At 38.1% G+C, this 26,808-nt stretch overlaps 1 pseudogene across 1 annotated transcript; it reads right to left on the bottom strand.

The window, feature by feature from the left end:
- Window positions 1-553: 553 nt before the first annotated feature.
- LOC308431890 (neo-calmodulin-like) lies at window positions 554-10,728 on the bottom strand (annotated as a pseudogene). Its single transcript has 2 exons — window positions 10,689-10,728; window positions 554-974 (listed from the first exon to the last, which is right to left on the bottom strand). The product of its transcript is annotated as a neo-calmodulin-like (transcript).
- Window positions 10,729-26,808: the final 16,080 nt, after the last annotated feature.

The following is a 26,808-nucleotide window of genomic DNA, read 5'->3' as shown; positions in this document are numbered from 1 at the left end:
AAGGCAGATAACAGCTAATCAAGTCTTTCAGATACGACGGGACTGGCACACATATGAATTCATTGAGAATGCACAGGTCTGCAGATCTCTACCAGATGGGGGCCAGAAGATGAAAGGAGAATTAAAAGGGAGAAGTGGACCATGTCCCCATCCCTAACCCAGACTGTATCTCCATCACTTGAAAATGAAAAATTAATATTCTCCAAAGGAGTCCCACTGAGAAAACAAATAATTCTTAAGGGTAAGCCCTGCAGTACATGACTGACACAAAATGAACTCAATGGCATCTTTGGAGGCTTTGTTTTACAATGTTGTACGAGCTTTCTTTCTTTCCCTCTACCTTCAAAGTACTTTGGCGCGCAGACAGAGGGTACTTTTGGCATTCAGTTTTGCTAGATACAAACAAAATGAGCTTTTTTTTTTTTTCTTTTTCTTTCTTTTTTTTTTTTTTTTTTTTTTTTTTTTTTTTTTTTTTTTTAGTGGTGAAAGATTTCAATTTGATTCTTTTGAGGGGAAACGTAGTTGAAAGTAGGTCTTCTTTTGCAGTCATCGTTTAGACCAATTCTTCGTAGTTGACCTGTTCGTCTCCATCATTATCTGCTTCTTTGATCATTGCCTCTATTTCTTTATCTGTTAGCGTCTCTCCTAAGTTTGTCATGACGTGGCCAGGTTCTGCTGCACCGATGTAACCATTTCCATCCTTGTCAAACACTAGGAATGCCTCACGGATTTCTTCACTATCCGTGTCATTTTTCTAGCCATCATCGTCAAGAACTCTGGGAAGTCTATGGTGCCGTTCCCATCAGCATCCACTTCATCGGTCATCTCCTGCAGTTCAGCTTCTGTTGGGTTCTGACCCAGTGACCGCATGATGGTCCCAGCTCCTTTGCTGTGATGGTGCTTGTCACCATCTTTATCGAATAGGGAGAAAGCTTCTTTGAATTCTGCGATCTGTTCTTCAGTCACCCGATCAGCTGTGGTGCGAGCGTAGGAAGGAAGAGCAGAGGAGGTGACAGAAGCAGCACCAGCTCAGGGGCTGTTATCTCCCCAGGTGCCTCCACCCTAACGCATGGCTGAACCTCAGCCGCTGCCGAACTGTCCACCTACAAAATCTGCATATATTGTTTGGTGGTCCTGATCCCTAAAGAACAAGCCCCCTACATCAGTTTTACAGTATAAATACTAGTATGGCTTTATATTACTTAGTGGACTCCTTAAAGTTCCATTTGCTAATGATTAATACACTGTTTGGGCTGGCCAGTTTCTCAACACATGCAGCTTGCTGGTTGAGCACAGTTAGACATTTGTATTAAACCTGAAAAATGGAAAAAGCAAATTCAACATCTTGGCTGGCTTTTAGTTCAGTCTTTTCCGATAAATTGTCAGCAGCCAGTTTACTGCAAAAAAAAAACATTTAAATTTGGTTTACCTCAGGAAGGTGTGCAAGAAATGGGTGAAGGCTAAACTTTGAGTCACAGCCCTAGAAGGAGGACTGTCCTCTTCAAGTGCCCCAATCCCATGGTGACAGTGACACCCTGATGGCCAGCCCGAGTGTGATGGTTCACATTCGCTGTGCACATTGCATTGAAGTGAGGTGAACAGGCTATCACCAAGTCACACACATTTAAATAAGAAATGTTTACTAAGAAAGCATCTTTAGACCCTGTTTTAAAACATTGTGAACAATGACTCGGAGACAGTAGAGTGAGATGTGTCTGTGTAATTGAGCTCACCAACAACATTGTTGTTCAGGAAATTATAATTGACGTCCATTCCAAGTTGTAAATTCTAGTCTTTCATTTTTTTCCAATTAAGAGACAATTAACCTTAAAAAAGTACTTTGCATATATATAACGGCTTCCTCCTTGGCTATTTTATGGTATGCCTATGTTTGCAGAAGTGCGACCTTCTGTCTCTCTGTGTGTTTCTTATGCTTTTTCTTTGGTTCTTCTTGTTTGGTTGTTTTGTCATATCTTAATTTTTGGTTTTTATCTTATTTTATCTTTTTATTTAGATGCCTGTTTTATAAAGAAAGACAAAAAGGATTTGAGCCCAGATGGGAGTAGAGATTTATGTTTGGGAACTCAGGAGTAAAGAGAGGGGAAGTACAATCAGGATATGTTCTATAAAAGTAACTAAAAGTTGCCAAAAAAAAAAGAAACAAAATTAAAATAAAATACCCAAGCAAAAAAACAATGTCCTGGAACTGAAGCCCATAAGACAAGAGCTGATTAAGTTACACTGCAGTGGGTTAGGCACACCTGATTAGCAAGGAGGAGAGACGTTCAGATGGAGAGTAGAAACAGTCTGACTTTTAACAGAATTTTCAAAGACTTTAATTGTGGTTATATACAGAACAAAATGTTATCTTAACCCCTTTAAATACAGTCAGTTAGTATTAAATAGGTCAGTTAGCACTACATCTATTCACATTGTTGTATAATTAATTTTCAGAAGTCTTCCCCTTACAAAACTGCAGTTTCATGCTCATTAATTTCCATGTCCCTATCTGCAGTCCCTGGGAAACACCCTCCCCCTACCCCTGAATCTGCATTGGGAGCACTGCAGAATACAGGGACTCATATAGCAAATTCTCTTTCATCTTTAGGTTATCAACGATGCACTCCACTCCTTCAATACTTCAGTGCTGTTGTTCATTTTAAGAAAACTGTTACTTTCAAAGCTTTATTTATGAGCAGAGACCCTATGAATTTATTTGGTAGATTTGCATAGTCTTCTTATAATCCTTACCTTGACCTTCAATCTAAGAGGCCTCGGTGTTCTCTGCCACAATCCTGTTCTTGTTACTATACAGCCATTTTAGTAAACATCACATTCATTTTTATTATAGAAATAGCCTCAGAAGTTTCAGTGTAGTCATTTGCTCTCTGCTCCTTCCCCACAGATTCCAGTCCATCTATACAGAAACAGCTTTACAAAAACCATATAATATATATATAGTATGTGTGTTCATATATGAATGTATATCATATATATGATAATAAATTTTTAAAAAAGCATTTAAGGAGGTAGAAATGTTAAGTGTCTCTTTATCGCTAATATATATATATATATATTCATGTATATGAATCCTATAGTCATATATAATATAAATAATTATATACAATAATATTATGGATATAATTGTGCTTTACAAAGGAATGAAACTGAAATAATTATTGAAATACTTGAGGAATAAGCTTCACAGTCTTCCTTGTATAAAAGACAGACCCTAATTTTCATAAAGTTTCCTGCATTGATGGGCAAACAATATTTGACTAGATTTTTGTTTTACAATCTTTTTATTTGATCATGAATTATAAAATAAATTAATTGGGTCAGAGCAATCACAGAGGAATAGGATGCTGTAGCCTCAGCTGCACCAATCATGAGAATCTTGGCTATGAGGAGCATCTCAATGGCTCTGTAGAGTATTTTTTTCTCTTAAATTTCACATTTGCCTCTAGGCAAAGCCCATGTGAGTTTTTGTCCAGGCAGTTTTTCTGCACGTTTACATGCCGTTCAGGGAGAAATAAAATTGGTGAAAGGAATGTATACTAATTCTATATGTTGTAAGTCTTCAGGGATCCGAAACATAGTGATCATCTGTCTATGACTTTTGATCCCATTTCCTTGCTTCTCCAACCTGTTTGTGTGCTTTTCGTCGACTACTACAGTTTTCTGTAGGTGGAATGTTGAGTGCATGCCTTGCCATGAAGAACAGGCTCACCACAATATTGCTGCCATGAAAACTACACCATGCTTGACTTTGGGGACAGTGGCAGCAAGAATAGATTTAGTTTAATTTCACTACCATGAAGTTTATTCTTTGACTATGTTGATACATTCACGAGGGACCCAATATAGTCATGGGTATATCTTGAATATTATCTATTCAAAACATGTGTTTCTTTCATTTACCTATTCCTTTGTCCTTTTTAAATATTTCTTTGTGTCTGAGCTAAAAGACACAAACTAAAATTCAGCTCAAGTCAAAGAGACCTGACAAGGGGAAATGGAGGGATAGAAAAACCATTTAACTAGAGTAAAGAATAAATATAAAGCAAAAAATTTAAGGAACTCCTTTCTTATTTGCCTGGTAAGAATATTTCCATTAAAGTTCAAAGTCCAGAAATTAGAAAAAAAAGAAATGCCACACCAAAATCTTCACTGCTGTGCTGCAGTTGGCCCAAGAGTAATTTGACCATATGCACATTTTTGAAATGTAGATCATGAGATGAAAGAGAGACTTTTTTGTGCTTCTTTTAACATGTTTCTAAATTATAAATAGACATATGACAGCCAGGAAGAGGCATGTAGGAAACTTAAATGTGCAGCTAAAAGAAAGAAACTAGACAGAAGTGGCTATACAATATGAAACCAAGTATAGAATACACTCAGAAGGACAAAACCATAAAGATATTGAAGTAGGTGACAATGGTTGGGGATAAGCAGGGCGTATTCGATATTTGGTATTATTGAAGTTGTCCTATACACTGCTCTCAGAGCACACATGTGCCAGAATCTACTGAACATACAAATGAGTCCTGGTATAAACTATGCATATCAGTTGACACTAGTTTGTGAATATTGGTTTCTGAATTATGTCTATGTGCTATACTAATGCAGATGTTCATAGGCAAACTGTTGGGCAAAGGTAGTCATCTCAGAGAATTTTCTATACCTTCTGCTCAGTTTTCTGAATGTTCTGCTTAGTATTTCTGTAATCCTAAAACTGCTCTAAAAGTAAAAGCTGTAAAAAATAGATATATTAGAATTTAAAATTTTGAACATCTGTTGTGCCCTTCAAAATAGTCTCTTCAAAATGTTATGTACTTGTTTTAACTTTCGTTAAAAAAAAAAAAAAAAAAGATGTTGCAAATCTTTTCAAAAATTTCTATAGGGACTGGATGGTGGAGCAACATGAAGACAACATTTTAAAATAAATTGCATAAGCATTAACTATTAATGATACACACGTTCCCATTAGACATATAAACAGAGTTTAAAGGTGTCTGGGGTGGGTCTAAGTGTGTACCAGCAGCATTACTGGTACTAGTATTTAGCAAGATGAAAGGAACTAGTACTTAACAAGATGCAGGAGGTATTTGTTAGAGAAAAAGTTACAGCATTTTATTCACATCTCAAGATTTTTCTTTTATGAGACCTAGACTTGGGCAATTTATAAATTTATAAATGTGAATTTATAAGTAAAGGATTATAGTTCTGCTGTATACCAGCTGCTCACTCTTTTAAAAAATGAATTGAATACAGTCATACATCTTGGAGAATTTACATGAGAATTAAAAGACAGAACAGAGAATGTGTGTCTGGTACATGGCACTAAGTATTGTTCAAATCTGGTACATGAATTGTTTTTCTGTTGCTGCGATAAATTACTATGGCAAAAGAAAGTTAAAGAGAAAGGCTTTATTTTGGCTTATGGTTTCCGGGAGTTATAATCAATCATGATTGGGAAAGCATGGCTGTGGTGAGGAAGGCATGGTGTATAGGAACAGGAAGTTGGCTTGTCACATTGTATCTTGATTCAGGACACAGATAGTATGAAAAGGAACTGGGATCAGGTTAGAAAGCCTCAAGGCTCATCCCTGGGGACCCACATTCTACAGTGAGGTTGTGCCTTTAAAAGATTCTGCAACCTCTCCAAATAGTGCAGCCTTCTAAGGAACAAGTGTCCGATTATTGGAACTGTTTTAGGGTTTCTATTGCTGTGAAGAGACACCGGGACCATGACAACACTTATTAAAGAAAACATTTAATTGGGGCTTACAGTTTCTCAGGTTTCATCCATTATCATCATGGCACTAAGCATGGTGGTGTGCAGGCAGACATAGTGCTAGAGAAGGAGCTGAGATTTCTACATCTAGATCTGCAGGTAACACGGAGTGACAGTGACACACTGGCTGGGCTTGAGCTTCTGAGACCACAAAACCCATCCCTAGTGACACACTTCCCCCAACAAAGCCAACCTACTCCATTGAGGTCATACTTCATAATAGCGCTACTCTATGCTGTCTTTTGGGAAGTATTTTTTTTTATTCAAATCACCACATTTCATTCCTTTGCACCCATAGGCTTATAGTCATATCATAATGCAAAATGCTTAGTCCAACTTCAAAAGTCCCCATAGTCTATAAATATCAAACCTTGTTTAAAATTCAAAAGTCCAACATCTCTTCTGAGACTCATGCAATTTCTTAACTGTAATTCCCTACAAAATCAAAATGAAATTCCAACATATAATGACACAGGCAATATATCACCATTCCAAAAGGGATAGAAGGGAATGTAATGAGAAAATACTGGACCAACGCAAGACTGAAAACCATATTTGCAAACTCCAAATTTTGAGTCTCCATGTTTGATGTCAAAATGTTTTTCAGATCTCCAAATCCTTTTGGCTTTGTTGCCTGGAACATACTTCTTTCTTTTCAGCTGGTTACATTTCCTGTTAGCAACTTTTCTTGGCAGAAATCCCACAGCTCTGGTATCTCCACCATTTTGGGGTCTCTAAGGCAACTTAGGCTTCACCTTACAGCTTCACATAATAGCCTCTCTAGGCATGCATGCAGGGAAATCTCTGACAGACTCATGCCCTAGTGGCTTTCCTTACTCATGGAGGGAGATTCTATAACCCTTTTCTTCTATACTTGACTCTAAAGCCAGAACCTTGTGGCCAAAGTTGGCAAGTTCTGCTACTTACTTGGGCTAGAAAATTACCCCTTAATTCAAATACAGATTCTCCAACTTTCTGTGTTTTGTGGTTTCCTTTGCTGTCTGTGATTGGCTGTACTGGTCTATAGACATGGTCTTGAACTCAAAGATCTGCTTTCTTTTGCCTTTAGAGAGGGTTAGGATTTTATATATTTATCTTTATATTTTTATGTATAAGTATGTGTATATTATGTATGCATGTATGTATGTATGTATGTATGTATGTATGTATGTATTTAAGTATGTATGTATGTATGTATGTGTTGTTAAAACACCATAGGAGCCTATAGGAAAAATCTTATAGCGAGACTCCAATATATGCTAAAAATATCAGTTTTCAGTTTTGTTGTTCTAATGTGCTAGGATAAAACAATGTTTTCATGCTTGCTAGTCCCAATCACAGTTATATCTCCAAGGTTTGTGTTATTAATATTAAAGAAACATTTTATTTTGCCATTTTCTTCTGAGATTAATATTCAAAATTAAATCATGGATCTCTGTGTTAGCTTTTAGCTACTGCAAGAAGCTTCTTTGATTAGGATTGAGCGATCTACAGGTATAACAGTATGCCAAAGGAGTTGTTTGCTCTTATTGCTAGTTATTGATATTTTTCTGTAGCAGAATAATAGTCCTAGGTTTCCCTAGGCCTGTGACCTACATAGTCTAGGTTCTTGGCTACTTTAATAATACCACATATGGATTCCTTCCCATAGCATCCAGTGCAATTCAGTTGGTTAATCCCACAATATTTGTACCACTATTGCTCAGTACATCTTGCAGGCAGAAGGCTGTTGTTGGTTGTAGGTTTTGTAGTTGAGTGATATTGATGACTACTTCTCCCTGTAGTCACTTGGACAGTGAACTTTGAAGCACTCAGTACTAAATACGATGTCTCCATCAAAGCCTTTGTCAAGGACCAGGGATCTATGCTAAGAGGCAGAAAGCATGTAAAATGCAGACGTGGTGGATGACTCAGTGAAAACAGAAATTTGCCAAACACAGCAGGACTGATATACATATGAACCTATAGAAACTGTGGCAGTGCACACAAGAACTCCACAGACAAAGTACCAGCGGTGAGAAGGTGAAGTAGACATAGAATTCCACCTCTAACCAAGAGGCCATTTGCAATTGATACCTACTAGAAATGGGTAAATTTATTTTCTCCAATGGAGTGTTATTTTGTAGGTCAACCTTGCTCCAAGGAAGGCCGTGACCTGGTGTAGTTGGTCAACACAAAATAGACTCCATTTGTGTGTGTGTGTTGTTTGATATATTTTGTCTTGTTGTTTTTATTTTATAATTTTTAAGGTGGAGACAAAGAGCTAGTGAGAAGAAGAGTTAGCAGGACAGAGAGAAAGAACAAAGCTGATAAATCTGGAGAGGTAGGGAGGAGGGGAGGATCTGGGAGGAGTTGGGGGAGGAGAAAAACATGAGCAAAATATATTGTAAATATTTTAAATAAATAAATTAATAAAGCATCAATAGTTTGTAGCAGAAATGCTCTTATCAACAAGGCATCAGAGCATTTGCATAATATAGTCATTCCTTCAGGTCCCTGTATGCTTGAGTCCCTTTTATAAAGTAGCATAGCATTTGCATATCATCTTCTTGTGTGATGTAAATCAGCTCTAAATAATTTGTAATGCCAAGTACAATATAAATCCTATGGAAGTAGCTGTGACACCAAATTCTTTAGAAAATAATAACAAGAAAAAAAAAAAAAACCATAAGAGTTCATGGACAAGTCTTTTTGTTTTTCTAAGTATCTTTGATCCATGGTTTATTGGTTCTGCTTATGTGAGAACTTTAGTAGGAATAGCCATGGTCAGATTGGCATGGTGTTTGCTTTATTACTTTAAAACATTTTAAATTATTTTTACGCAAGTTAAGGAATAACATTTGGGACCTACTTAAATAACTCAAGCCTACGTATAAGGTTGCCTTTATAGCAAAGCCACTGTCATTTCCCGGTGTTCGGCTATATTTTCCTGAGAGGAAAGATACTTGCGTGTACTGGAGTCATCCAGGAATCACCGCCAGTGCCAGCCTGAATTAGCCATGCTGAAATACATCTGCAGCCTGCTGCAGACATACAAGTGCTGGGTGAGTACTATGTGTCAACGGTTTTGTGATGAAGAGGTAAATTGAGAACTGCAGTCTTGGCTTGCTGTGCACCAGCTTACGGTCCTATTACCCTTCCAAGGAGGAGTCAGCTGCTCTGCAGTTCTGGAGGCAGCAGTTGGATTCCAATTTGTTTTCCCAGAGAGTACAATTTTGCCTTCACATATATGTCTTCCGACAACTGTTAATACATCGAAGAGGCCTGATGAAGTATTCTGCTAATTGTTGGAATCCTTGGTTGGCATTTCAGGATTGAAGCGGGGGGGGGGGACCCAAATAAAGCTTATGAGAGGATGAAAATTAACTTTAGTAACAATATAATGCCAATTCTAAGCCTGGCTCTTACAACCAGCCATCACGTTAATTTAATTCCTCAAACCCCATTGCTGCAACAAAATGTTGCTTAAATCAATTCATTCTTTCATTAGGCTGCCTAAGAGTGCTGTGGAGTGATGGGGAATTACCCAGACAGCATTCATGTTTCAGAGGCCCCTTGGTTTCACTTCATTTTCCATCCTGACACGGGAGTAATGTTCTTCATTTGCATGCGAAAATAGTATTTTTTAATTGTAAAAGTGGTGTTGTTAAATTACCTTCAAATGAGTTTATTTTAAACGCTTCATTAAAGTTTTTGAAATCATTCCCTGCATGATTGCATCTCTTTGATGTATTACATCTCTCAGAAAAAAAAATATGCTGGCTCTGAGAGAGAGAGAGAGAGAAAATATATCTCTTCTTGAAAGACTCAGATTCCACAATCTGGCCAGTTTTGAAGTGGAAACAGCAGAAGCCCCATGCGATTGCACAGAGGCCGAGGGCATCTTCCCTGCCTCAGCTGAGAGGCCGGGGTGAGGGTGAAGGCAGGTGGCTGTGTTCAGCAATAATGAAAGGTCAAAGCCACAGAGGTTTCCAAAGGCTTGTGTCTACTTGGAGGATAAAAAGCAGCTTCCCCTGGATAGTTGGTTTGGTTCTGAGATTTAAATACATCTCACAGATTGTGCCTTCATTTTCATGTTAACTCCCTGCTTTTCAGACCACATTTTCTTGTCTCTACTTCTCATTTCTACAGCAGTTTATTCGGCATTAATTTAACAAACTTCATCCTCTCTTATCTTAAGCCTTATCAGCCGTTTCCTCAGATAAACTTGGAGAACTTTTAGAAGCAAATTATGTGTGTTTCCTTAGAATTACATTTGCATATTTTGTGGGACTACTTTTACCACATTCATATTTATTATATAATGATAGAAAAATTGGAACTGTGACATACTATAGGAATTAAGCTAATTGTTAGTACTTGGTTATTGTCATGGGAGTCTAATTTCCATTCAGCTCCAGTACTTAGTTTACTAATAGAATTGTTCATCAACAAGTTACTGTGAAAGAAATGTTTACCTAATGGGGAGAGGTTGGGGGAGAGAAAGAGAGCATATCCCAATTGTGCCACACAATACAGAAGATAAGGTCAGCAAGTTATAGCTTATTTATCAGTGGATGGTTCTGAGAGATGGATCTCTTTCTGTCCTTTTGTGTCATATATAAGCCAGCATCTATATGACAACCCTAACCATTTTATCCTTGAAGGAGGATTTTCATTTCTGTTTGGTGGAATTCCAATGTTTTCTTCTTAACAGCTGTTACTGAATGTATTTCTATCTTCCTGGTGCTCTTTAAGACACCATATTTCCAGTCTGTGTTAGCAATTTGCTCTGCAACTTATTTTGGAATGGCAAGAGCACATATTGTAATGGTTCAATGCACTTACCAAATCCAGGGTGAAGAGTACGACTCCTGTTTTAACAAGTTAGTCACTGACTCTCAGACCTTACCTTTAACCATTGGCTCGTACAAACGTTCAGCATTCAGCATTGTTAATACATTGTGGGGAAGGCACTGTATGCTTACTATGTAATATGTACTGAGAACTGAGGACAGTGAAAATTACTAAAAACAGAGGAGGAATTAAAACTAGCATCTGTTTTCTCTACATTGGTTTCTATAATGCATGGCTTAATGTGCATTATTTCATGATAGCTTTGCAGGATATGACCATCCTTATTTGAAACTGGGGAGTTTTTAAATTTCAGTTTAGACCTCACGGAATTGACAGTCTAATGTAGAAATAAGATACATAACGTGTTATATGTTATATAATGCATAACAAATAAAGCCTTCCCCTTAACTTCTGTGGTTAAGAAGAGTTCATTCGTTTGGGTTGGTCTACTTAGAGAGTACTTAGAGGCTATGGTGATTTTGGGAGTTTTTGGAAGAGAAGCAATGTTCATTCTATAATGCTTTTACCATTTAGCTCATCTTGGAATTTATTGTCTGGAGTTAGGGGTTTCTATAAAAAAATAAACAAATATAGTTATTGTAAATTTCCTACAATGTATCTACAAAAGAAGAATAAAGAAATACCAGGAAGGGATGAGAAAATTCTTCAGTAGAAGGTTGAAATAAAGGGAAATTCTATAAATATGAAGAGTTGACCCTTTGAGACTAGGTAACTACTTAACAGTAGGAAGAAATAAAAGAGGAAGAATAGAAGAACAAATTCATTTTAGAAGCACATTACCAGTGACCCAAGTCTTTATGGTATGGTTCTCACTTCCTAATATTGCAAGCTGAGGAGTGAATTTTAATATGGGTCATTGGAAGACATTTATTCTTCATCTTATCTGGTCATGTTCTCTGACTTTGGTAGTCACAGAAGTCTGAAGCTCTCAGCTGCTTCCTTGGTGAATTGAAGCAATTCTATAATGCCCACCTCTATCTGAATCATGGACCAAATGAATTCATCTGGGCTCGAAAATTCTGAAGTGTTTTAAAATATAAAATATGTCATTTGACAGCTTTCTCCATTGAATGAGTTGACTTTGGTAGTCATCTTTACAGACATTTCATTTTACATTTTAAAACACATTCCTTTAATAAAAAGAACTACATATGTTTTAAAGAAGTACCAGATTCTAGAATTTGACAGGAAATGTGTAACTAGAGCATGAGATTGTTTCTAATGGCAGAAAGTAAATAAATCATGAATAGAGGGAGGAAGGAAATGAGGAAAAAGAGAGAGAAGGGATGAACAGCCCAATGATGTTGTGGCCATACCAAAGAGGCATGAGTGCCAAATAAAGAATGCTCAATGGTCCTCAGAACACTTTGATTAATGAAATAAAATTGTTAGTAAAAATATAAAATAAATACCTATGATTGCTTACCAATTTTCCTGTATACATAAATTTGAAATATTTTATGGTGGTATTCTCTTATTAAAAATATGGAACATATTTAATCATCCCCTTCCCCAACTTAAATGTGGGTTATACCTAATGACTCTTCTGATAAAATTTTTTTTAACATGATGGAACTTTTTCATTCCAGTTATGCTTGACCCAATAATCTAGGGTACATGATACTGATGTATACCAAAAATTTACCAGAGACATTGGCTTACAATTTCTTTGTCTTGTACCAATGAAGACTGAAGAAACAGGAATAAACCAGAATATGTGTGTGTGTGTGTGTGTTTGTGTGTGTGTGTGTGTGTGTATGTTTGTGAGAGCAAGAGAGAGAGAGAGAGAGAGAGAGAGAGAGAGAGAGAGAGGAAAGAGAGAGAGAGGATAAGCAAGATACTACTAAAAGTAATAGACATACCTAAGAGAGGAAAGGCCATTGAACTCTTTTGTCTAGGAATTTTATGAAGCTATACCAGAAAGGAGACAAAGGCTAAAACAATCACTAAAGATTCATTGGTTCTCTGAGATCTCATGGGCTGAGTAAAATGGTCCCACATATTTTAAAAATGTCCCTCAGCTCAACCAAGGAGATGATCATGAGTGTTTTGTGTGCTGCTCAATCAGAGATGGCTGGAGCTAAACTCTGCACAGCTATGACTTGGGTTTTGTTAGCTGCTGACTTTGAGTTTCTGCAAGCTGCTAGCCCTCCCTAGTGTTTCATTGTTAATGCTGTAAGGGGCCAACTGGCCATGAGTTTGACTATATGGCATACTCATATATAAAAAAATGTGAGGTATTTGGGAAGACTCTTACAATATTTATAATAAAATATTTGAAACATCTTTAAATCTTATGAAGATAGTTTGAAGGCCCATTAAGAGTTGTTTAAAATGTCTGATCAGAGTAACTTTCACAATAACCAGCAGGAATATTTGTGCCGTTTTAAATAAGTTAATTTTCTTTCAAACCTAGTGAACTGTTCCTTATTGTTGAAATATATTTTGAAATAGTGAATGATTTAAGATGCAGTGCTGATTGGTGCATAATTTAAACGTACGGTAAAAACAGTTCCCATGGGGAATCATATCTATCTGGAGAGAAAAAAATATTATTGGAAGACACAGGTGTCAATGGGGCAACACCACTCTTTTATAAGAAAAGTGTTTTTTTTTCATACTTCGAAAACCTAAATGAATGATGTGGCCTTTGTTTTACTTTTCTGTTTTGTTTGTTTTTATTCTAGGTAGGACTTACAACAATTTTTAGTGTTATAGTATACTTTCTCATTAACTGCCTTGCTTAGCCTCAGTTCTTATGTCTGCAAGGAGCCCCATTATTTTCTCATTTATTGTTCAAGTTCAACTTAAGGTAAAATCTATTCTTGATACTTTGAAAGTAATGGTCAGATCCTAAGTATCTGATTATTTTTCTTATTTAATCTCACTGCCTTGCATGAATCATATGCAGTGGTGATGATGCTGGGCTGCAGTAAATATAACCTTTTCCCTGCACCACATTTGCTACTTTAGTAAAGGCCGCAGCAGAGGGAGCTTCTGAGCCCAGTGATGAGATATGATGGGCCTTATGTTATTTTCTACTTTGAAGAATCTAGCAGAAATAAATGTGTTTTGGTAGACAAGGGTCTTCTAGTCCCACAGAAAACTAATGTTATTTAGTTATAAATCCATTCAATGTAGAAACTCAGAAACAGCCCAAGTGATTTGACAAGGGTCTGAAGAAGAGAGGGCCGATTCTATGTTTTAGTTGGAGTGAATTTTTTGGAGTGAAACAAGACTGTGAAGAAAGCAAGAGTAGACATATATGATTGATTTATTCACTCCATTGAAATTGGCCAAAGAAACATGGTAGGCAGAGTCCTCTGAAAGAGTTCTTTTTGTCTTTTTTGTATTGGATCTTGAATTGGCAGTGTTCAACATGGAAGTAGCTCAGTTTAGAGGTGACTTTCAGTAGCTGATCTTGTCTCAAGAATCTATTCTCCCCCTCAGACATTACCTATTGATTGCACACGTGGGTTTATGCATTTTTATCAGTGATGTGCACGTGGCTGGATGGAGAGCTCGCTTTTACTCCATTGGAAAGAAGTAGTCAAATCCACTGTCATCCAAACAAGGTAATCCCTGGCTGAGTTTATACAGTGACAATTGATCAGTCCATGCTGTTTGCAACCCACTCTTCTGCAGGTTGGCCTGCATTTTAACACACAAAGAATCAATGCCTGCAATTGATATCCATGTTACCAGGCCACTAGAGAGCAATTGCACATTGGTGTGTGCCAGGAAAACACTCCACTGAGCCGTGTTATTATACAAGACAAGCAGGATACTAATTTTCCTTTCTTTTTCTTTTTGTAACAAGGAAATTATTTTACAGGTTTCTGTCTGAAAAATAATTAATCCTATTTTGTATTGAACTTTGTATTTAATATTAGCTGATCAGATAATTTCAAATGAATTTTATTTTAGAGTTTCAAGCTTCTGGTCTTCCTTCATATTGCACTTGCTAGTCTGTTGAGAGGGAGAGTCCACTGCTTCCTGTTAGCCTGTCCCACTATTTATTACAGATAAAGGAAGGACTATTATCTTCAAATATAGGCTTTGAGGATATGCCCAGTGCTGGTCAGTGATAATCAAGGTCTGTTTTGAGTTCAGAGTCTGCAGCCTATTGGGCTCACTGGCTAAAGGGCCATAAAACAGCAAGCACAGATATTAAGAGGAGCACAGCCGATTGGTGCAGTTTCTATTTCAGATAGTAGAACGGGGCATGCCGATGCTGTTGCTGACTGCAAGGCTCTGAAGGCCCCACCCAGCTTTCCATGTCTTCCCTCTCAGTTGCCTTATTCTCTCAGTAGCACTGGCGGCTTTCATAGATTACAATGTGGTCTCCAAAAACTAGGATCACAGTCTTGTCATTTGGTGCTTGTTGGAAAAGAAAGGTCTTTATAGAGCAATAGAAGATCTCAGATTGAGGTAATTTTGGATTAGTCAGGTATGCCCAAATTCTAATGTCCACCAAACTTAGAAGACACAGAGGAGACACAGAAAAAAAAAAAAAAAAAAGGCAGAGATGAGAGGGTCATGCAAAGATGGCAGCACAAGCCACAAGCTACAAGCCAAGGACAGCTATGGACCTCAGAAGCTGAAAGAGCCAAGGAGGTTCTGTTCTTCCATGAGTGTAGCCCTTTAGACTTTAGCTGACAACTTTATCCTTTCAGACAGGAAAGAGAGAATTTCAGTTGTTTTTTTTTTTTTGTCATTAAGAAGTGAAAATCACCAGTATACCCACTAATTATCCCTTACTGAATACTACGGAAAACGCCCTCTGATACAGAACCTGACAAGATCTCAACCAGTAGGCCAACTTTTCACAGTTCAGAAGAGGCACTGTAGTCTGCTTGCTCCTATAGCTCTTTTTTCCTTTATTATAATTCATTTGCCAGGTATTTAACTCCTGTACATCCTTAAAGTGTTAGCTTAAAGTTGTAGTTGTAGTTGAAAGTTGTAGAAATCCTCTTGCTGACAGCTCTTTTTGTTTTTGTAACACAGTTAGCAATGTAAACTTCTTCTATAGTACTTTTGTATGTTCCAAGTAAAATTTCCCTTCTTCATTCATTTAAATAAACACACACACACACACACACACACACACACACACACACACACACACACACACACACACTGTGCTGTCCGGTCTAGGAGAAAGTTCTATTATTAAATTGCTCACGCTACTACAACTCTTGTCATAGAATAGTTTGGTAATAAATATTTGCTGAATGGATCCATGAATATTTCTTCTGGCTTAATATCTGCTTGGGGACATCAATGAGATAAGTGTCATATCAAGGTCAATGGGAAAAAGTCTTTAAATATTCTAGTTCTTGACACCTGACCTCGGTATCATTTTTATTTTGAAGTGCCAGGCCACCATTAATATTCAGACTAAGGGGGAGATCCGTGATGTGAAACTAAAATGAAAAATACTGAAGACAAGAGAATCACTAAGACCCAGTTCCCCCATTCCTGGGCATCTCAGCAAATGCTTTTAAGATTTGTGTTCAAAGTTCAGCAGCTGAGAGGAGAACGTGATGCCTATCAGATAACCACGTAATCGTTGATTTCAGATCAGACAGCCCACGCTGTAAACAGTGAGAGTTTTTCTTCTTATTTGTTTTCCCACTTTTGTTTAGCTAAAAGTAATTATGTTTGCATTAGATTAAGCACTGGTTTGTTTTTGTGCAGAACAATGGGGCTCCCTCCCTCCCTCCCTCCCTGTCTCACACTCACTATGTCATCCTGTCTTTGGAACTTGGAAGAAAAACCACAAAAGTCTCCCAGCTGGTTCTGAGATGCTGACTTGCCCTTTGCAGAAAGAAAATGGGGCTGGTAGTAAAAGAAATAGCAAGGAGAGTGTGAAACCACTCCAAATAATCTAGATGAATTAAAATAATTATGAACTTTATTGTTTTGCATTCCTGGGAGCTTCACAAAGAGCTGGATTTTTTTCAACATTCACTTGGTGCAATTAAATCGTGACTTTATTATTTTTTTTCATCAACCTCGTGCTCTCCAGGGATGTGTGTGTTCCCAACCCCCCCCCCCTTTAACTTTGCCTTGTCTAGACCCTTCTGTCTATCACAATACACAGTGTGGAAATTAGAGATGTTTGGGATCTTCTTCTGCAGGGTCTAGGTGAGAGAAAACCTGGGAGTAAGTAGAGATATGAATAAATTTCCTTGTTTACCTTGGACATCTGAAAAGAAAGGGTGGCTTCTATATTCACTGGTGGTGTCCATAGCTCTATAATCATAATTCTGCTGATAACTGAAAATTCAGAAAGACTCCTTCCCTCTCTCTGAGGACAGCTGTGGGAACATTCCTCATGGGGACCCTAGGTATTTTCTCAGATATTGATGCCATTAATGGCTATATTTGGTATGGAAGATTTCATCTGAGACAAGACTTTCTTTGAAGCTCTCCATAAACTTCCCTACTAAGTCGTTTTCCTCTCTGTGCCTGGCATGCTGTCTAGGATACATGGTGACAGGAGAACCTCAGAGAAGCCTGCATAGGACTCAGACTCTGCCATGGAGAGCTTGCAGCAACACCAGAGCATCATGCTGTCCCACCAGGACTCACTGGTCCTCGGTGAAGGAAAAGGTTATCTGCTTCTGCAGATGGCTAGGAAGGAAAATGTGAAGTGTTGTGGATCGGACATCACAGTTTGGCTCTATGTTCATATTCAGAATGTGTGGCCAGAATGTTGATCTTTGGCTGTTTATGTCAGAAGCTATAATTCCACTACTACTTCCATCACACAGAGCTGTATTTTGTCATATCCTTAAAAAAAAAAAAGCAATTACTGGCTATTTCATTTATTTACATTTCAAATGTTCTCTCCCTTCCTCATTTCCCCTCTGAAAACCCCCATCCCATTCCCTCCCCTGACTCCATGATGGTGCTCCCTCACTCACCCACTCCTGCTTCACTACCTTAGCATTCTCCTACACTGGGGTATTGAGCCTTCACAGGACCAAGGTCTCCCCTCCTACTGATGCCAGATAAGGCCATCCTTTGCTACATATGTAGATGGAGCCATGGGTCCCTCCATGTGTAGTCTTTGGTTGGTGGTTTAGTCTCTGGGAGTTCTGGGGGTTCTAGTTGGTAGATTTTGTTGTTCTGTTTATGGGGTTGCAAACCCTTTCTCCTCCTTCAGGTCTTCCCCTAACTATTCCATTGGGGCCCAGTGCTGCAAGCATTCTCATCTGTATCAGTAAGGCTCTAGCACAGCCTATCAGGCGACATTCATATCAGGCTCTTGTCAGCAGGCACTTCTTGACATCAGCAATGGTCATTGAGTTTGGTGGCTGCCTATGAGATGGATCCCTATCTTTAACAAGGTATTATTTTATCCACAGCATTTTTTTTTAAGATAGGACCATAGATATAGTTTTCTTGTATTGCCTTAATATTTTATTGGTCAAAATGTCTATTGCAAGAGACCTCTTATGTCACATAGTTCCATTTCTGCATCTCATAATTTATGAGGGTTTTAATTAGAAGAGAAGGCACTTTGAAATAACATTTATTAAACACTCTCTATTGACCATCTATACATGAGATGTTATTTGATCTTTATAGTGACTCTGAGTAGAAGGTTTTACAAGGGTCACTCTATTACAGGTATGGGAGTCAGAGGCTGGCAGCTTAATGTTGGCTGAGGAGGAAGTAGGGTTGGGGTTCAAGCCAAAGAGTCTGATCTGAAAGCCCTTGCTGTTTCAGCAGCATGCAGTTCTGGCAGCTGCCTCTCTTGCTTTTAACCCTCTCCCCACTTTTGTTGTCCCCTTCTCTGCCTGTGCTCTCTCTCTCTCTTTCTCTCTCTCTCTCTCTCTCTCTCTCTCTCTCTCTCTCTCTCTCTCTCTCTCTCTCTCTCTCTGGATTAAAAGAAGACATTACAGAATACTCAGAGGGTTTAACTTCTGTCCATGAAATGATTTATTGTAACATCTCAAAGGACAATGAAAAGATTCCTGCAAAGAAAACACACTAGGAAGACTCGTGTGTGGCTTAGGATTCTTTAAGATGTGGTTTGGAACTGGGATTTGTAGCTACCTTCTTGTTCCCAGAGAAAATTCCCACTTCCTACTCTCACAGAACCCCAAGAAGCCCCTTTTTATTAGGTTACCCTTAGGCACAGGTTATAGCCACAGACAAAAGGTTGCTGTGAAGTTTGAATAGCAGGCTGAAGTAAGGCCATTTCTCTTTGCTGACAGTCTCCCATTAGCCACTCCAACCATTAGTCAGCTGTTCCTCAGGCCATATTCCCTCAGCTTTCTGAGGAAGTCACTGGATGACATTGAGCAATGAAGGAATCCGGGTTCTCAAAAGCATGGCACATGAACAGCTTGAGAAATTGACAGCTCAGCTCTAAAGTTACCTTCTGGTTCAGTGTAACTAGACAATTTTGCCCGGCTGTGGTAGATGTTAGCTTACTTCTCTCACTGGAAAGAACTAAACAGTGTTTCATAACATCTATTACCCGGATTGCTTGGGATTTGTTTAGAAAACTTTACTGTGGTTGCTATGCTGGTGCCTCCTTGTTTGTGTGGATCCTTTGCCTATGAAGTTTATATGTGGGGAGATGCAATGAGATCAAAGGTTTATATGTGGGAGGGATGCAATGAGACCAAAGGTTTCAACTTTTGGGACACCTGTGACTGTGTGGGTGTCTGAGGAGTGATTTTAAGCTGTGCACAGTAGTAACCCCCTCAAGGGTTACCTAGTTCACCAACCAGATATTGCAAGTTATAATAGAGTCTGCACACTCTATGACAGGTATCAGTTTAAGTGAATTTCCAGACCGGCATGTAATATATAGCCAATAAAAATGCATTCACAGAATGGATAAAAGAATGCTATGATAGAAAATGAGAGATCAAGACAGCTTTCAGAGCATAGGGATAATTGTGGCTTTGTTATTTATTGTGTGGTGTGTGCCTAGTCATTGTCAGTCATTGGTTCAAATCTTCTATACGTAAAATGTGAAGAAAAGTATTTCTTTTTTTTTTTTGGCTTGTTATGATTTCATGAGAAATGTATGTAAAGAAACCAGAATGGATCTATTTTAATTCTTTTATTCTTTGTTCTGAAAAGGATAGTTGGAATACATAGAATCTAATCTAGTCTGATAATACATTTACATGTGTATATATAAGATTTTAGTCAAAAGGGCTGGAGAGATGGCTCAGAGGTTAAGAGCACTGGCTGCTCTTCCAGAGGTCCTGAGTTCAATTTCCAGCAACCACAGGGTGGTCCACAACCATCTGTAATGGGATCAGATGCCCTCTTCTGGTGTGTCTGAGGACAGCTGCAGTGTACTCACATATATAAAATAAATAATTATCTAATATATATTAATGAAAAGAAATTGGCATGGGGAAGACATAGGCAAAAATGTTCATAGGCTGAATGTGCTTCATAAACAATCATACTACACATTTAGGGAAGAATTGTATAAACAAAAAAAATGCAAATTCAACTGCAATCTTTCTAGCAAACAAAGCAAACATCACCTGTTGAAATATGTAATTAACATTGTTAGTTAGGTAAAATAAGACAATTCCAGAGAAAACTGATGCTGAGCAAACAAAGAAATGTGCTCTGAACTATACTATTATTCACCGACTTTGTTTTTCTCTACTTTTTTAGTGCATGTCAGTGTGGAATTTAGTAAAAATTATGTCATAATCTAAGAAGAAGATAATCTAGGAAGAGAGACCTTGAAATTTAAATATGTAACTATGATGGCCATGCTTTTTTTCAGGATAAATTTAATTTATTCATTTTTATTGCAATTTGGAAAAGCTGTATAAGAAAAGCAAGACATTGATAACACAGTGGGTGGTCAATAATATCAAAGGCTGGGTACAAATGTTTTAAATAAGGAAGTTATAGCATTGATATTTACCTGATATCAATTGCATTGATTATAACTTAGACATTTTAAACATCTCATGTTCTGACTACTTTTATTTTTTAATTAAAAAATATTAATCATTTCATTTGTTTGCATCTCAAATAATATCCCACTTCCCAGTTACCCCTCCATCAACTCCTCATCCTACATCCACCCTCTTCCCCCTCCACTTTGCTTATATGAGGGTGCTCTCCCAGCCACCCACCCTCTCAATCCCCACCACGCCAGAATCCCCCTTTGCTGGAGCATCAAATCTACACACGACTAAGTCTCTTCCCTTCCACTGCTGTCAGGCAAGGCCAACCTCTGCTACATATGTATCTGGAGTCATTGATCCCTTCAGGTACATTTCTCAGTTTAGTCTCTGCAGTAATCTAGTCTATGGGAGCACTGGGTGGTCTGGCCAGCCAAAGTTGTTCTTCCTGTGAGGTTGCAATCCACCTCCAGCTCCTCTAGTCCTTCTGCAGCCTCCTCCACCTTCCTCCAGCCCCCGGGGGTCCCTGAGTTCAGTCTGATGGTTGATTCCAAGTGTCCACATCTGTATTGGTCAGTTGCTGATGTGACCTCCCAAGGAATAGCCGTACCAGTTTCTTGTCAGCAAATGCCTCTTGATCACAGCAACAGTATAAGGTTTGGTGTCTGCAGACAGGATTGATCACCAGATGGGGCAGTCCCAGGATGGCCCTTCCTTCAGTCTCGCTCCAGTTTTTGTCCCCTTTCTTCCTTTGGACAGAAGCATTTCACTTTTTAAAATTTATTACTTTTGTCAGCTTTTAAATAATAGTCTATTTATATTTTCCTTCAAGTGCAATTCATTTTTGTATTGTTAGTTAGGGTTTTTCTTTCTTTCTTATTCAAATTGCCATCTAGAAAGAAAAAAACCAGAGTTGAGAAAATGCCCATCAATTAAGCCTGTAGGCAAGCAAGCATGGGGGTGGTCATTGTTTTGATGACTGATTGGTGTTGGGGGTCCTAGCCCATTGGGCAGTGTTATCCCTAGGCAGGTGGTCCTGGGTGTTAAGAGAAAAACACTGAGAAAGATCTAAGAGCAAGTTAGTAAGTTGTGTCCCTCTATTCTGCTTGAATTTCTACCTCCAGATTTCTGATCTGCTTGAGTTCCTGTCTTGACCTTCTTCTGTGACAGACTGTGATGGATCCGATACATAAATCCAATTAACCCTTTCCTCTCCGAGGTGCTTTTGGTCACAGATTTTATCACAGTAACAGAAAAGCAAACTAGTCTAGTCTGTATTTTTTTTTTTAATTTTGGAGAATATTTTCATTAGGTATAGAATTTCAGTCTTAGCAGTTATTAATTTTCTTTTTATTACTTCTGAAAGGGCAACATTCATATTTTCTGTTTTAAGGGAAAGACTAAAATTATTAATTAATTTCAGCCCCTTTTCAATATATAAAGTGAAATTTAAAATGTTATTTCACAAAATGGTGACTAATTGTGAAACCTATAGGAGAAATAAAAAACTGTGAGTAAAGATTAATTTAAGAACAAAAATGTTTAGAAATTACAGTATAAATAAAAACAGTAAGTTAAGAAAATAGGAAATAATGGTAAATTTATTGATGGAGGTATTATAAAGCAAGTAAAATAGCTTTTTAAAGTGATAAATTAAACCACTAGCTATTTAATTATTTAAAAAGACTTAAGGAAGATATAGTAGAAGAATCTATAGACAAGAAAATTAAATAAATGGAATCAATCATTATTATAAAAGTGGCTAATATTTCTATGGCTTTCTCATTGCTTATGCATTTTAAATGTCATGTTGCAGCTGTTTCTCAAACTTTTTAATTAGAAGCAGAATAAATGACATGAAATTGCATGAAATAGGTATTGCTGCTCTTATGAACGATATACATTGATCGATTGGAATTTTCAGAGGAGTCTTAGATGTCTGAACTGAACTCTCTTATCTCTGACTCTACATGAGCCATGGTTCCCAAGGAAACTGAATTACAGATGTCATAAAGTACCAAGATCTATAGTCAGAAAGATGGGAATTCAGTTGAGCCCACAGTGCTGTTTCCTTTGGGCATAGTTAGGCTTGAGACCCAGAAAGAGCTCATGTTGCAGTTCAAATTGGAGGCAGGAAATTCTTTTTCTCTACACGATTATATCTACAAGATCTCAAGATATTAGAGCTAATTGGGTGGGACATCTTAAGTTATAAAAGGTGACCTACTTTATATACTTTAAGATTCATATTTAAATTTTAGCTAAAATATTATCATAAACATAATTATAATAAAGTTTGATCATGTACCTGGGTACAATTGCCCAGGCAAGTTAACATATAAATAACGTCATCACATCTATCTAATGAGTTTTCAGGTTCAGGTAGAATTCTTTATATAGGGAAAGGATGGTTGGAGAAATCCCAAGCCACATGGGATTTCTGGTGGTTGCATACTAGCTCCAGGACTAGTACAAACATAATACTGGCCATTTGTTAATAACAAATGTTGAATACCTATCAGCTTCTATTAATTTTTTTGTAGTACACATTATATATTTGCTGCACAATTTGTAGAAAAATGCAAACATTGCTTTTTGTACAACTTTCTAAAAAGTCATAGAACTTCAGACAAATTATTTGCTTATAGCTTTTACAAGCTGATGTGCATTGGCATACTGATCAGTTCTTGGTGAATGTTCTAGAAGTTGTAGTGGAATTTCTTAACCAGGGCTCTGTTTTCTTTTCCTGCATGTGTAGACCCCGACATTTAAAAATGAGTTTTCATTAGAAATCATAATTCTCTTTCAGGGTGAACATTTTATGATTTTTTATAAGCTCATTTGGCCTCAGCTTATATAGTCAATTGTCAGTGATCTGGGGATGGTTCAGAAAATTAACACTTCAGGCATGTGGCTTGTTAACAGCAGGGTGACATTCTTTATCCATCCTTATGCCTGGATACACTTAAACTCCCATTGAGAGAACCTGAGAAAAAGCAGACTTAAAAAGAACCCCCACATACTAATCTAAACCTAACTTATTATTGTCTGCAGGAGAAGAGAGTGGTTTTCTCTATCATGGAATAACATGAGCAGTTTTGATTGAGGGTTTGGCATATAATTATTCAGGTGTTATTTTCAACACTCTGTCATGTAGGCATATGTGTGGTGTGCAAGCATGTGTGTAGACATGTTAGCACTTATGTGGTGGAGATGTATGAGGTTCATTTGAAGGTTAGAACTTGACATTGGGTGTTTTTCTTGATCCAGTTCCTCCTATTCTTAGAGGCAGTGTTCTCTAGATGAATCCAGAGCTTACTGTTTTTGGCTATCCCACATAGCCGGCTTATCCTGGGGAACCCCTGTCTCTCACTTGAGCATTTAGATCACAGGTGGGCACCACACATGCCAGTCTTTTATGTGAGTTCTAAAGTTATAAATTCAGGACTCTTACGATTTCCTGGCCTGTATGAGTCATCTACCCAGGCCACTAAAACCCCCTCAGCAAAGAGGACGTGATAGAGATAGTCTGAAAATTTAAACTGCAAAATGATGTGAACCCATAAAACATCCAGGTGATAAGTCCATATGGTACAACTGCAGTTATAGGTCAGATCACATCATCTCTTAGTCGTGCCTAAAACTGTCCAGAGATACCCTTTCAAGATCTACCTCAGTACATGTCTTCAGAGGAAGCACATATCGATTCTATTACCATTCCTTTGTTCTCAGCTAAGCTGTTATCTGCCTCCCACACCTGACTGATTCTGAACGTAAGCTGAATCACAGTTAATAGAAAACCTTTTAGGGACCACCCTTCAACCAGTTTCCATGGAAACAAATGCCAGCCTAGTAATAGGCTAATTTTTAGTTTGATTAAAATTTTGACAAGAAGTCATTTTGTAGTAAGTGTTTCTTCCTGATATAATGGACTCATCTATTTGTTTCATTCATTTAAATATTATGGATGCTGTGTTTGACGGTCAACCAATTACGGATGACTAGTTAGCATAAAGAAAAATGTTAATTAGGTACATCTAAACTGAGTTTGGGTTAGAATATTAGTATATACCCTATATATGCAATTTAATTCTGGGCTGAAATATTTAATAATTTAAAATAATTTTTATAATGATATAGCTTATTTTACACAGTAGATTAGCATGGCAAAAGTAGAAATTCGTCTTTCAGAAACTATTTCTTGGATTTTTTTTTCTTACTAGAAAGAGTCATTTGAGAGTAGAGTTCTTATAAAGATCCTGCCACATGTTTCTATGTGCCTTCAACTCCCATGAAGGGCAGTTGGCGGACGGTGAAGGGTACCCTGATTCTCGCTCAGATAAGTGAAGTTCCGGGGGACCCTAAGGGACTGCAGGAACTTCTTAGTCTCCTGAGAGATCACCCCCCACGCAGCTACAAGCACCTCATAGTCCCCCATAAAGTGCCGGTGGGGATGTGACCACATATGATGTAGACTCAAGACTTCAGGTCAAGTCAATAGAAAGCACCTGTTGTCAGACTCTCAACCATCCCAAAACTATATATATATATATATATAGCCTGTTTGAAATTAAAGTTGTGCAAGAATTATTCCATCTTTTAAGAGCTTCTATCTTAAGAGCTATAACGCTGCCGCTTGGCAAGAGACCCCCTCTCCCGAAGCTCCCTGCACCCTACCCTGGTCTCTTCTGCTGGCTCTGCCTGCCAGGCATCCTGTGGAGCGGCAGAGACAGAGGCAGGTCAACAGGAGCAGTAGAGACTTCTTTCCCTTCCCTGACGGGCCCTTTGCCTGCCAAGCTGGACCTAGCAGTGTAGGCTGTAGGAACCACCCCCCCTCCCTGACCAGAGATCTTCATGTGGGGTCCCTGGAACACAGTTCCACATTCTCCAATATATGCAATCTACCCATGTTCTCTCAGGTTAATTCCTTTACAGAAAACAGAGATTTTTTTACAGCAGAGTTGTCATAACCTGGAAGGGAAGATGCTGTAAAGGGAGAATTGAACTTTAAGTAGAAATCTTAGTTCCAGTGACGATGTAAAGAGACAGATGAAGGTAGTAAGGTCACTTAATTCATATAAGAGTTGGAACTGAGTCATGTCATCTTAAGTCTCTCTTAGGTTAAAGTGTGTGGAAGGGTCGGGGTGTTGGTGTGTGTTTGTGTATTGGTGGTGTGGGTGGCTATCAAAATATATTTTATAAGACTCATTGTGCTGAATCTCACCAATTTCCCTTTACTGGCTGGGATTTGGTTGTCTCTTTCTCTTCTGTCCTGGAGTTTCAAGTGAATACTACCAAACCTGACATTCTTATTTGAAATCTTCTCAAAACTCAGGTTTTCATATGTGAAAAGCAAGTACATTCTGAACTGAGCTATCTCTCCAGTCCCATCTTTAGATTAGTTCTAGAATTGTAGATTTAATTATAGATTTATGCTACTAAGGAGACATAAACACTTCCTCTATTTGTAAGAGGTTACTATATTGTCTAATTTTGGTACTGATGTATAGACACAATTGGGAAAAATTATGAGAGTCTGGGTGTGCTATATTGTCATTTTCAGGAGGAAAATGAGAAAGGTTTTCTTGGTCTTTTGGTGTTTTAAGTTAATAAAAGATGTAAGAACTCTATGAATGAAACCAGAGCACAAGCTCTCTCCATCTCCATCTTTCTTTTCTCCACAGTGAGCTAAGCATTAAACAGGACTACAGATTTGTGCCTAAAATAGATCAGAAAAACATGTATTCTGCACCCTTATTTATTCTGTGCTCTGTGTTTAAGAATAATCCAGCTAAGGGTCTGTAAACTAGACACAATTTTGTCCTTAGTTGTTGCTGTACAATTGTCAGTAGCTGGCAACGAGGAAAAGCCATACAAAGAATGGACATTCCAGGCATGCCAGCCTTTGAGAGATGAGTTCCCCTCGAAAGAGAAATCTGAGCCATTGGCAAGCACGTTCATAGAAAGCCTGAGAAGAGTAGAGGGGTGTGCCCAAGGTGAGACTTACAAAGGGACTGAAGAGCGGTGCTTTCACAGTGGAATGGGGCACTAAAATCTGGTGATAAGGAGCTCTACTTTGTGTTCTCAACGGGAGTAGAGTGAAACGGCCCAATATGAAGAAAGGAGGCCTCTGAGAGAGGAAACACGCCCGGCACTACAGAGAACGCCAGGGCCTCTTGATATTAAGATACGCGCCACTTCTAAAGCGACCGCGCTTTGAGTAGAGTGTAGTGAAAAACGGGAACT

This window comes from Micromys minutus (genome assembly GCF_963924665.1).
Source record: "Micromys minutus genome assembly, chromosome: 17".
Classification (NCBI taxonomy): Eukaryota; Metazoa; Chordata; class Mammalia; order Rodentia; family Muridae; genus Micromys; species Micromys minutus.
This window is presented reverse-complemented; position numbering and strand designations above follow the sequence as displayed.